At 43.9% G+C, this 12,288-nt stretch overlaps 1 protein-coding gene across 6 annotated transcripts in view; it reads right to left on the reverse strand.

The window, feature by feature from the left end:
* ANKRD11 (ankyrin repeat domain containing 11) overlaps nt 1-12,288 on the reverse strand; it is a 153,422-nt gene that overhangs the window by 115,466 nt on the left and 25,668 nt on the right. Inside the window, exon 1 of one of the 6 annotated variants that reach the window (XM_080637871.1) lies at nt 9,421-9,436. The exons of the other annotated variants lie outside the window; for them this stretch is intronic. The gene's annotated coding sequence lies outside the window, so the exon portion shown is untranslated. Of the gene's footprint in view, nt 1-9,420; nt 9,437-12,288 lie in introns of those variants that run through there. 6 annotated transcript variants of the gene reach the window in all.

The raw sequence follows: 12,288 nt of genomic DNA on the forward strand, positions 1-12,288 counted from the left end.
CAAGGTTTTAATAGGGAAAAAAATTCCAGCTTTGCAAAACTGCAAAATACAGCCCTCTTCCAGCACCTCTCCAGGAGCGCATCTTGAATTACGACCAAACCTTCTAATAAGCTACAGAGCACAGCTCTTCACTGTTACCATCAGAAATTCACGGTTTTCAGTAATGAAAAACACACCTAAAATCTGTATCAAGAGGTAAAGCTACAAAGAATCACAGCAGAAAGGAACTGGAAGAGTGGAAGTAACTAGAATTACTCTAAGGTATCTCTCTCTGCCAGTTTTACCTTCAAATGTTAAAGCCATGAACACTTATGGTTTGAACAAAAAATGTCTCACTGCTTTGCCCAGTACACTCTGTCCTCCTTGTTTGTATCCGAGAGTTGTTCCAAAGAAATGTAATAATGACTCAAAAAAAACAACCAAAAAACACCAAAAAACACCAAAAAGCCCAGTACTTTCTTCATTCCTCTGAGCTACCGTAAATTAAATATGAATATAGGAACTACTTCTGTGAGGAAAGGAAAGCTCTGCATGGGGAAGATTTTTTTTTAACTGAAGTTTCACTAACAAAAGCAGCACTTTAAAGTAACACCTAACCTTAAAGCAATGCCTAACCTCAGAGCCAGCACCTTCTCTGGGGGCAGGAGCGTTAGTGGCAGCCCAGTAACCTGGAAGAAGCTAGACCTGCCTGCAGCCCTGGTTGAGTATACAATTTGTATAGGGACTGGCTGGACTGTTACCATACTTACAATCTAATTTGAATTCCCCCCCTTCCTTTTTCATCTTCATTTAGCATTACAAACGCATAAATCCAAGTCTACAACAGCATCTTGGAGGTGTCCACACTGCAGGCTGTCAACCCAAAGTAGCAGGAAGCCACCACCGACTGGTGATCAAACCAGCATCGTTTCACTGACAACTGTTTTGGTGTGTGCAAAGCCATCAAAGTTGAGCTTTTTTTGTTCATATAATTTGCTTACTAAATTTTGCTACAATGCCCCAAGGCGTTTGAGTATGCAACGCTGAGAAATAACGATGCTCCAGCCAAGGCATGCACGCTGCACAGCACTCTCTGAACACGTCACTGGAATTCCAGGCCACTATTATGCCCAACTCATTGCTCTAGTTATCTGTCTTGAAGATCTAATTAATCCCCTTGCTCATCATCGCCTAAGCTTACACAGGAGTGTCTCAAAGCTTGGTGCCATTTCGCAAGCAAGGAAAGAAATAGGTGAAGCAGCTCTGAGAACTCCTGTGGGAAGAGAGACTGTCAATCCGTCGGCTTCTCATCCAGGCAGGTACAAAGCTCCATGCGGAACTCGGATGAAACCCTCTCCTTTGGTCCCCATCCCACACTCCTTTCAGACCACGGGAATTAGCCCCAGTAACAGGCATGTTGCCACAGGAAATCCAACCTGCCCTTCAACTTTAATTGTGGATGACCTTGACATAGGGGACGTTTAAAAATACACATGCATGTACACATGCAGCCGCATACGTACACCCAGAGCTGTGGGTATTTCAAATGCTCTCCTACCATCTACAAGATTGAGGTCAAGGAAATGAGGAGGCTTTCTACATCTTTAACCAAACATTTCATGTAATCCATATATTCAGGTAGTCCTTTTATTAAAGCACTAAATAACCAATAAACAGAAGGGAGAAAGTAAGGAGAATTCAGCTGTGTGACACCTCACTGGACAGAGAGCTCAGAGGAACTGCTGCACTCCTGACACCACTACATCCAGATAGAGATCTCCTTTCAGATGGCTGCAAAAGCATCATTAAAACTGGAGGAAAAAAAGAGAATTCAGAACTGGCCAGCTGCTACATCCAGATGCAGCCCTAACTATTGACAGCAAAAGAATACTTTTTCCTCCCCTAATTTGTTTTCATGTTTTTGTCGAATTATTTACTACCTGTTCTTGTTTGATTTTGACTCCACATAACTTTTGCATGGCATTAAATCTGTATCATTACATTAATTAGCATCATTTACAATACAATAAATATAGACTATCAGTCTCTGAGGTTAGTTGCTCAAGATAATACAGGAGCAGTAGAGTGGGTTTATTCCTTTATTACCCAAGAGCAAAGAAAGCATTCATTAAACTTCCCCAAAGTCATAGTTTTCAAAGCTCTGTTTTTCCACTAACTTAAAATAGTTTTCTGAGAATATTTATTTCCTACATTATCTTCAACAAAAATGTGCATTTCTAGTACAACAGTTAATTCCAATTAAGAAAACATTGAAAGGCTTCCTGCAAAAAAACAAACACAGGATACTGGCAAGACTACAAGAATGAGGTAAAAACTACTGAAGACAACAACATAATTTTCTTCTGACTGTGTAACATAAAAAGGAAATATATTTCTTACACGACACCCGCAGTAAGTCCAGGTCCAGCAGATAATAACCAGAACTATTCAATGTTGACCTTTGAATCCCTGTACCATTAACAGATAAAACAACGCATAAAAGAACAAAAATTATCAAAATCAAGGCTCTCCTCCTGCCATTCACTCCCACAGCACCACGCCAACCAGCTCCTCTCCTTTTTGTAGCTCTCCAAGTGTTTCTCCCTCTGTTAGTTTCCTGTCAAGCTCAGTTCCACCAGCCTTCAGGAGAAGCTCAAGGTGCCCAAGCACATGCAGACGCATCCAGCCCTCATGCTGCCATCCTGCCTTTCACCAAACTTGGAAACCAATCCAGTCTCAAGACTTCCAGGAAATTCCAAATTAAGGTTAAATGTTACCATCTGAAGCCAAGGAAAGTCAGGGATAACGTACGTTTAACAATACCTGAGCCTGCTTGACCCGTGAGTCCAAGCACCACTGCAAGATGCATGGCAACTTTTAGACAAACAACCGCCGCAGAAAACCTCTAATATCTGGAAGCATTAAGATTTTTGAATGGTAGAGGGGGAATCGATAGTGGTATGCCAGGTCCTTCTTTGTGGCAGCCACAGCCACCAAGAACAAGAGATGCCTGTTCTGGGCTTCCTTGTCAATCCTCAGAATCCCAGACTGGTTTGGGTTGGAAGGGACCTTAAAGCTCCTCCAGCTCCAACCCCTGCCACGGGCAGGGACCCCTTCCACTGGAGCAGCTTGCTCCAAGCCCCTGTGTCCAACCTGGCCTTGAACACTGCCAGGGATGGGGCAGCCACAGCTTCTCTGGGCACCCTGTGCCAGCTCCTCAGCACCCTCATAGGGAAGAACTTCTTTCCAATGTCTAATATAAATCTACCCTCTTTTAGAGACCACTCCTATCCTGCAAATGCTCCAAGCCAATAATTACGGCCAGGACTAGGTCATCCAAGAGCTTCCCTGTTTCTTCATCACACCAGGGCTGTTCCCTGCTGTGCCAGCAAGACATGGGACCTGCTGTCACCACAGCACTGCTCCCAGCCTTTCCCAACCACACACAGTGCCTGGGTGCTGCCAAAGCAAAAGGCAGGAGCTGGTCAGTCACTGCTGCCTGATTATTATTGCAAGATAGTGAGGTATTTTTACATCAGTGACTCATAGGATGAGTCCAGACACGCATCACACAAACCCCACCGAAATCCAGCAGTTGCTCTTTTGGATCAAGACCAAACCCAACTTTTGACATCAGTGGCAAGCATGAAGATGGTACAAAGCAGGGAGATCTGGACATCACAAGGACAGAACCCCCAAGCATTCACTCTGTAGTTTAGATAACCACCAAAATAAACATTTGCAAAGCTGAATCCAGCGATGTGGTAAAGAATAACAGCTCTGAAGAACACCTGGCCTCAGGCTCGAAAGTCCTTCTGCATTAAGCGCAAGTGTCATCACTACCCCCGCATGACAGCACTGAAGATCACCCCAGGAACTGGGGATCTCACATCCTAAACCACTAGCATCAGTGCTGGATGTCAATCCATTTGGATTCAGTGATTTAAATGCAGGAAAAAAATCCCAGCCCTGGATAACTCAGGGTACAATACACAGTAGTCTCTCTGTATGTCCTTCAATTGATGGTTTTCAACACTCCTGTGATGCCCAGATGACAACCGCTTCTCCCTCTGTGACCCCAACTACCCCCACCAGCAACTGAACATGACAACTACCAAAGCTGGACCACTTGGGATTAGTAATTCACATGGACAAAAATAAGTAAGTCAAGAAGAAGAACCCACGACAAGTTTTACTTGCAAAAGCAAACACAGCATCCACTCACAGTGGCGATTTCCTAAAATAAACCATACACATGCCTACCACCTCCTGTCCTCTTAGGTGTAATTAACCCAGAAGGTGAAGTTACACAAGCACAATCCTGTGTGATAAGGGAGACCCATGCACCCACATCACCAGAAATAGCTATTGTGCTCCAAAGTAACCCCTAATATTGGTAACTACTTGAATTTAAATTTCAAATAAATTTAGATCGAAGATTAAAGAATGTCGTTCTGCCTTCCCAGCGCAATGGAGATGCTTGTCTTTCATAACGAGGGAGCCCATAAAAATAACAAGGGAGAAGATCTACACCCAAGCTTCTCAAAAAAAATAAAGAATTACTGATTTTTGCAGCTACTTAGTGGTAGGAACAGATGGTTACAGGCAATAGTATTGACAACTTAACAAGCTACCACCCCCAAAGGTGAGCTTCTAAGTCTGTTCCAAATTCAGGAGTTGAACACACTACAGCAGAGACCACCGGGGAAGCAGTGAGCTTTCACCAGTCCCATGGTGCTTCAGAATCTGCTTCACTCGCTCTTCTGTGGAACACCAAAGGGCTGTGACTTCCTAAACACCCAGACATGGATCCCTCCAGTCCTCTGCCCATGCCCAGGATGAGCGTGGGGAGCAGTGAAGGCAGGCAACACACATGGAACAGCTCCCAGTAAAACCTGAGCTTTCAGAATTTGCCTACCAAACCAAAGCCAGTGCTGAGGACAGAAAGCCCAGCTTCCCTAATTGCCCATCACAGAGAGAGGATCTGGGAATCCAGGCCCCTGAGATGCTCTGCCATGGTGAGCATAGACAGAATGAGTGACCTCAACTTACTTGGATGTCCACAGCAAGATGCAAGCTTCCACACAACTCCCAAGAAATCTCTTTCCTCAGCTCCCATCCTCTCCAGCAACTGGAAACAATCAGCCCATCCAGTCTCAACCCAAGACTGAAACACTAATTAAAACATGAACTTGTTAAATACAATTCACCAAAGTTATCTCTGAATTTCTGGACAAGGCCAGCAAACCACTATAAACCAGGGACAACATGTGGCATTGTAAAAGCTGTCAGAATACCGGAGTTCTCAAGCATCTCATTAAGCCAGTAATGAATTAGACTGAGCCTGCAAATCTCAGCCCTTGTTGTCATGTTCTTCTAAAATTAAAGCTCTGCCTTTACCAAGGGAACAGAAATAATGATAGCGCCTGGTCTCCATCTTCACACTCAATATTTATGACTTACTTTTCAGAAGATTTTCCTGTTTTTACCAGAAGCCCCCTTCCTAGGGACATCAGGAAAACATATCCATCAATTTTGCATTTGCTTCCAATAATAACAATTTCCTCCTTTTTACACATACATATTGTATATTACACATTAGGCAGAAGCTCTTCCCTGTGAGGGTGCTGAGGCGCTGGCACAGGGTGCCCAGAGAAGCTGTGGCTGCCCCATCCCTGGCAGTGTTCAAGGCCAGGTTGGACACAGGGGCTTGGAGCAACCTGCTGTAGTGGAAGCTGTCCCTTCCTGTGTCAGGGGTTGGAACTGGGTGAGCTTTAAGGTCCCTTCCAACACAAACCATACTATGATACTGCAGCAACAGGCTGGATGAATTTCTGACAGCATCGGACACTCCAGTGATTCAACCAAACCACCTTTCTTGCAAGGTTTCCATAAAGCACCACACACCTATTCCCAACAGGAGGGGTGTCAGGCAGCTGACTTGTACCTGTTGGACTATAACTGTCTTAGCTCCAGTAAAGATGCCCAAGTCACTGATGCATCTCCCTCAGCATTCATGTGACAGGAATTCATACACCAAAACACAAAGAAACTACTTCCCGCCTTCAAGTCCTTAAATCCTCATGGATTTGAATGTCAAAATCAGCAGGTTCACTATTATCTACACTATTATTTAAAAGAGCAATAGAGATAATGAACAAGAACATCCTAAATTTCAATTATTCACTGAAGAAGTACAACAGAGTCTGGTCTTATCAGCAGGCCTTTGGTCTGCAGGCTCCTTAGGGTAGCAACAGATTGCACACCTCTTGCTGCCAAATGCATCATCTGCACTTAATCATAGCATGATGAATATCTTCTGAAAACAAGCGATTCCAGCCATATTCTGTGTAATCCTGCCATTCCACTCCAAAGCCTGTCATCTCACATCCAGTGTGTCACCACTTCAGGGTGGAGACCATAACTTCAGTCCCTTTCAAGAATACTCTATGGAGCTACACACTGCATTGAGAAATAAATAAAGCCATCACTTCAAACACTGCACCTCACTCATCACACCAGAACCTGCCTGAAAGCATTCCTACTTCTGAAGAAAATCATCGAATCCCAGGCTGGAATATACCTCAAGGATCATCTGGTTCAATGTTCCTAGGCAAAGCATGACCCAGACTAGACATCCCAGCACCGCATCCAGCTGAATCTCAAGTGTGTCCAACATTAGGGAAATCCACAGCTTCCCAGAGAGAGCGGTGATTATCCCGAGGTCACACCTAGGAATGCTGTTATACAATGATGGAAGCGGTAACTGGCTGCTTACGCACCACATAACCTACAGATTCCCTTGTCTCCATGTGTCACCCAGGGCATGTGTCTCACAGGAATCTTCTTCCCTGTGAAACAACAGACTCTGCCAGTCACTGGAGATGGTGATCCCAAGTACCATCCACATTCCAACCTTCTTTAAATTAATCTGTTTCTAGATGCAGCTGTGATTTTTAAGTGTAGAGTATGTCAGCTGACATCAGCCTACAAAATCCTAACTCAAAAGTATACTTGGTCTAAAAATGAGGATTTCTGAAGTCATAATGTAGCCCCTTTGGAGAATAAGATTATTCAGGAACTACAGGTGGGGGGGACACAACCAACTATTTTTCTCCTTTATAAGCAATTACTGCCATGTCTTTGTCTAGTTCCAAACAGAACAAAGAGGAAGGACAAGTGTTCTATTTGCTTATGGATTGCTCTTACCAAGAACTCCCTTCTGTGTCATGGTGAACACACATATTAGAATCACACCCAAAGAACGAGGCAAGCAAGAGATTCTTCAAAGAAGTTTCTGCTTAGCTCAGATCTGTTCATTAAAGGTGCTGCATTGTGCGCATGGGCCAGGTTAGCTTATTAGCATTGGAAAGGTTACTGAAAGTGAATTAATGGAAGTGCTCCACTCTCTTAACATCTGACAAGCAGAAAAGGAGCCTCCCTACCTACACTTCTCCTGAAAGGTATGTTCAAATTGAGGGCATGTAGGTGGCACCTGCCAAAAGTGGCATGTGAATAACATTGGCAATTTAACACATTCTTACAAAAATACAGAGAACTGTAAAAGCAGCAATTCAAACACTCAAATCAAATGCTTATGCTGAGATTAGATCTAAGAACCAAGCCTTTTCATTGGGACAGGGGGAGGATTTTAAAGCTCTTTTTTTGTAGGTCTCAGCAGGGTTTTATGTCCAAAAACTCAAGCCCTGTTTGACCCACAAAGAAATCTAGGCTCACAATAGAGCCACCTCTTCGCTTAACAGTGAAGATAGGGCTTTAAAAAATTCAGCTTATAGAACTCTGGTGCTGTCCATTAGAGAGCACAAAACAGATAAATGGAAAAGCTGATCCCTCCCTAAGTGCCATGGAAACCCACGTCACACACATGCAGGTACAACACCAACCCATCTCCCATTCACCCTGACTGATGCCTTCTCCAGGCTGAGCAATGCACGAGCACAAACCCAAACTGCCTGGTCTGAAACGCTTCAGATGAACCTGCACTTAAGAGCCACCCAGATGCTTTATGGCACTTCCAAAACGTAATTCTTTTCCCAGAGAAAGGGCTCCACCATTTCACGGTGGTGTGAGGACCACAGCAGAAGTCAGCCAAACCCACAAAGGACACAGCTCCACTTTAATGTTACATGAGACTATTAACTCCAGTTGCACATGGCTTCCCTTCTACAGGCCCTGCTTCCAAACACATCCGTTTCTCCCCCTAAAAGCCAATACTTCCGTATCCCAGCACCACAGGGAAACCTCTGCTCGGCTGTGACTGACATGTAAAGAAAAAACATACACTGCTCTTCTTGTGTTACCTTCCAACACCCCTAATTTGGAAGGGATAAGAGCTGAAATGCATGGAAAAAAGCCAGAAAGCTCAGATGAACACCTCTGCGCAAAGAAATATCTCCCCTGTGGAATACTAAGCTCGATTTCCCCCAAAGCAGTAAAAATTGCAACCCATATATGAACACATTTAAGAACACGAATAGAAAAACACCGAGCAGTTAAGTGAAGTCACGTTCCACCTAAACAACACCACCATTATTGCAGCATCTGACTTTCAGATGACAATTCAATCCTGGAAGCATGTATTGTAATTGCTTTTCCACAACGGGCTTCAGCTTTACAATTGCATCCTTCTTGGGAGGTCAGAACAAGGCACGGCTGCAGCTCTGAAAAGCAATTCTGTTTAGCAGTACTACCTTATTCATTCTTTTAATCTTACACCTGCATATTCATTATGAACTCTGTAAAATGCAAATGCCAAAATCACGATCAAAAGCCGCTGCAATCTCTCTGTTGCTCAGAGAAAGCCTTGACCGCTCTGCTTCCCTAATGAAGAAGTGGGGAAAGCACACATCACACCAGATGTCAGCTCAGGTGCTGCAAAGCAGTCACCAAACCCCTGAACAAGCTCAGTGCAATGCAGCCATTTCTTGCTGACAACACACAAAAAGGAGCTACCATGATCAACACAGCTTGTTTCGAGCAAACCATCAGAGCAGTTAAGTGAGGAAATACCTGTTCTAAGCATTGCAGTGTGAGAGAGCTGCCATGATGCAGCCACTGGGTTACGTGAAGCTGGCATCTCAACTGAACTCCCTTTTTTCCATTCATTTAGATATGACCTCTGCTGCTATTACTACAGAAAGCTGGGGGGCAGGAACCCAAAATAACACAAGTCTCTTTTAGAGAACTGAGAGTAGCAATGTTTGTAACAACTCCCATAATTCACAATAAAGGAGCCACCTACCAAAATGCAGAAGTTTCAGACTTTTGTAACCCCTTCCTACAGTGGAACGGCCCCTCTGCTCCCTCCCCACGACCTACCTACAGCATTTCTGATCTTCTGGCTGCACCAGTGCAGCTACTTCTGAGTCAGCAGATCACGCCACAGGCAATCCACACAAATATCTAAATATTTGTATTTACCACAGAATAGCTTGGTGATCAGGTTATCAGCACACCATCACAAACAACAGCATGGCACACATGATGGGAACAAACCACCTGCCAGGGACAGAAACACTCTGCATCAGGTTTGCAACCAAAGGGAATGGCAGAGCAGATGCCTTCTGAGTCCATTTCCATCACCAAAGCTTTATTTCCTGTAGCCAACCTATGAAGTGGGGAACAGCCCATCAAAATAGAGCATACGCTGCAGGATCTTACTACAAAGGTAAGCCTCATCCTGAAGATCAGGCTCCCCAGCCTCTTTTAATGGGGAATCCCTGCAGCATCCTTTACAGCAAGTTACATACTGGTATGCATAAGTTGCTTGGATAAGGAAGAAAAAACACAAAACAACCAGGCTTGTGCCCCAGTGCATTTTCACTCACAGGTTTACAGCAAAGGCAGCCTCATTATCATGGTCACAAACAGATGAGTGACAGAAGCCAGCATTTTCATGATATACCACCTCTTGCTCAGACAAGACAGAGGTGGCACATCAATCCTCTGCTAGTTTGGCACACGGGTACCAAGGACCCCAGGGCTTTAACCAGGCGCAGGATAAGGAATTAACATAGATGACAATGACCCGCTTTCACAGTGTCTGTGGTTTAGGATGAGAGGTTTTTACTCAAGCTTGATCAGACAGTAATTCTGTTCCAGCCTTGGGCTACTCATAGGAGGGCACAATCTGCACATGCACCTGTGGGAAACTGCAGGGACCATGGATGCTGGAGCCTCCAGAGCCTCCACACCAACACAAAGCCTTGGAATTCACCTCTACAGCTTCAGAACAAGCCAGATTTAGGTATTGTTTTCAGCCAACGCTGGAGGATTCTGATAGTCTCCCCTTGTTCACGTCTCTCCAACATCTCCACACTGCAGTAGCCCAAGAATGGAGCTGAGCTGGGTGGGAGTGTTGATCTGGTTGAGGGTAGGAAGGCTCCACAGAGGGATGAGGACTTGATGAGCCCAAAGGTCTTTTCCAACCTAACCAGCTCTTTGAGACTCCTAGACCAAGATGCATTTTAAGTAATACAGTAGTCTGTCTCTGCACAGAAGCAGATAAAAGCTTATTTTACTGGAAAAGGTTACTCAACTTATCGTCTCCCAGGGCTCACAAAACCCACCGAGCAAAATCACTTTTTGTTTCAGAAGTCACAGAAACATCTGACTTCATAGCAATTATTTCTTTCTACAGTGTGAATGTTTTGTCACATCATACATCCTCATCCTTCATCTGTCAAAGTTTTTCCATCCACTGTTTCAGCCAGACCCATCATCATTGTAGTGTGGCTTCATGCAAAGTACAAAATGTCTAGAGGGAAAAGGGCTAAAGATGGACAAAAGCATGTGGAAACTCTTCTAAAGGCAGCTACCACAGCAATGTAGGCATAATTTAAATTCTCAGTAATAATCCTAAAAGATCTTAGCAGCCAAAAGGCAGGCGATGTAGACAAAAGCCCTGGGAGATGCAGTCTGCCATCATGCTCTGTCCAGAAGCACATCTTTTTACCCAGCAGGTACCAACATTTAGCAAATACACTGTTGTGTTTTATTAAGTTTTCGTTTAGGTGAAAGGTCCTGCAATTAACACTGTCTTGTTTTTAAAACCATAAGTCTGCATTAAAAAAACCATCATTTACTTCAAAACTCAAGAGTGAAAAGCCTTCATACCAGACTATGAAATGTAATAGGTAGTGACCAACCTAGGTTACAACTTCTGCTCAGATTCATCTGGGTTTTCCAGGGGACTGCAGAGCAGCCATTAAGCAAAGAGTTACTGCACACTACAGCAAAAGGTCTCACACTTGATACGCTTTAATTACTTAGCTGCAGCAGGGGAGAGTTACTGATGCCTGGTTTGTCTCACAGCAAAAGGCTTCTACTGCTATTAATATTCACTGAGGGAAACTGAAATAACATCTTGTCTCCATGTGAATACCTTGGAATTATTATGGACAAATTAAAAACAATGATTTCTATTTTTTCCCCCTCAAAATCCAGGACAAAAGAAACCTACCAGCTTGCAAAGCCACCTGATAGAACAGACCTCTATTTCTACATAGAGTAGCTCTCCTGCAATGATGGCCTTTATCATAATGACAACTTCAACACAAATAAACCCGCTACAGCATAAACCAAGTGGTCAGCCAAGGACCTTAAGCCCCACAGCAGAAACAACACACTGTAGGTTATCCACCAAGAGTCTTCACCCTAGAATTCCTTGGCATGCTGACGATGACCTTGAACTCTGCAGCACACAGCTTCCCATCCATACCACTGCCATAACACACACTGCAAAGCTGAGCTCATGGAGAGCAGCAAACAACAGCTTTCATCCAGCCTGTACACACCAAACCACCAGTACTGCAGAGAAAACCAGCAAGGACAAATGCGTTCCTACCAGCTACACCAGCATCACTGCTCTTCTCAGAGGACAGCACTGACTTCTCTCAAAATACTGAGTCAAAAATCTCTTCTTTCCCCCCTAAATTCCACTCTAAGATAGGCTATTATTATTTTTACATCTGCTAATGTTACCAAAAAGTTGAATCCTAATGCTGAATCAAACTGTAGTCTCAGCATATTGGGAAGTTTCTCTGCCCAAAATGAAACGTGGGTGCCATCTGTTTCAATTACACTAATCACAAGGAGACATAACATTATGAAACTGGCACTTTTTAATAGACTTTTTTTTTTTTAAGACATTTCAAAAGCGAAGAGAAAGAGGACTGTGACATACTAGAGGTAGGATGTATTTAATACTCAGCAGTCAACAGCACCAACAAGCTGCACAGTCCACTGGACAAACCAGTGCTGGAACTGCAGGAAGAGCAACTTTGGCTT

This window comes from Psittacula echo, assembly GCF_963264785.1.
Source record: "Psittacula echo genome assembly, chromosome: Z".
Lineage (NCBI taxonomy): Eukaryota > Metazoa > Chordata > Aves > Psittaciformes > Psittacidae > Psittacula > Psittacula echo.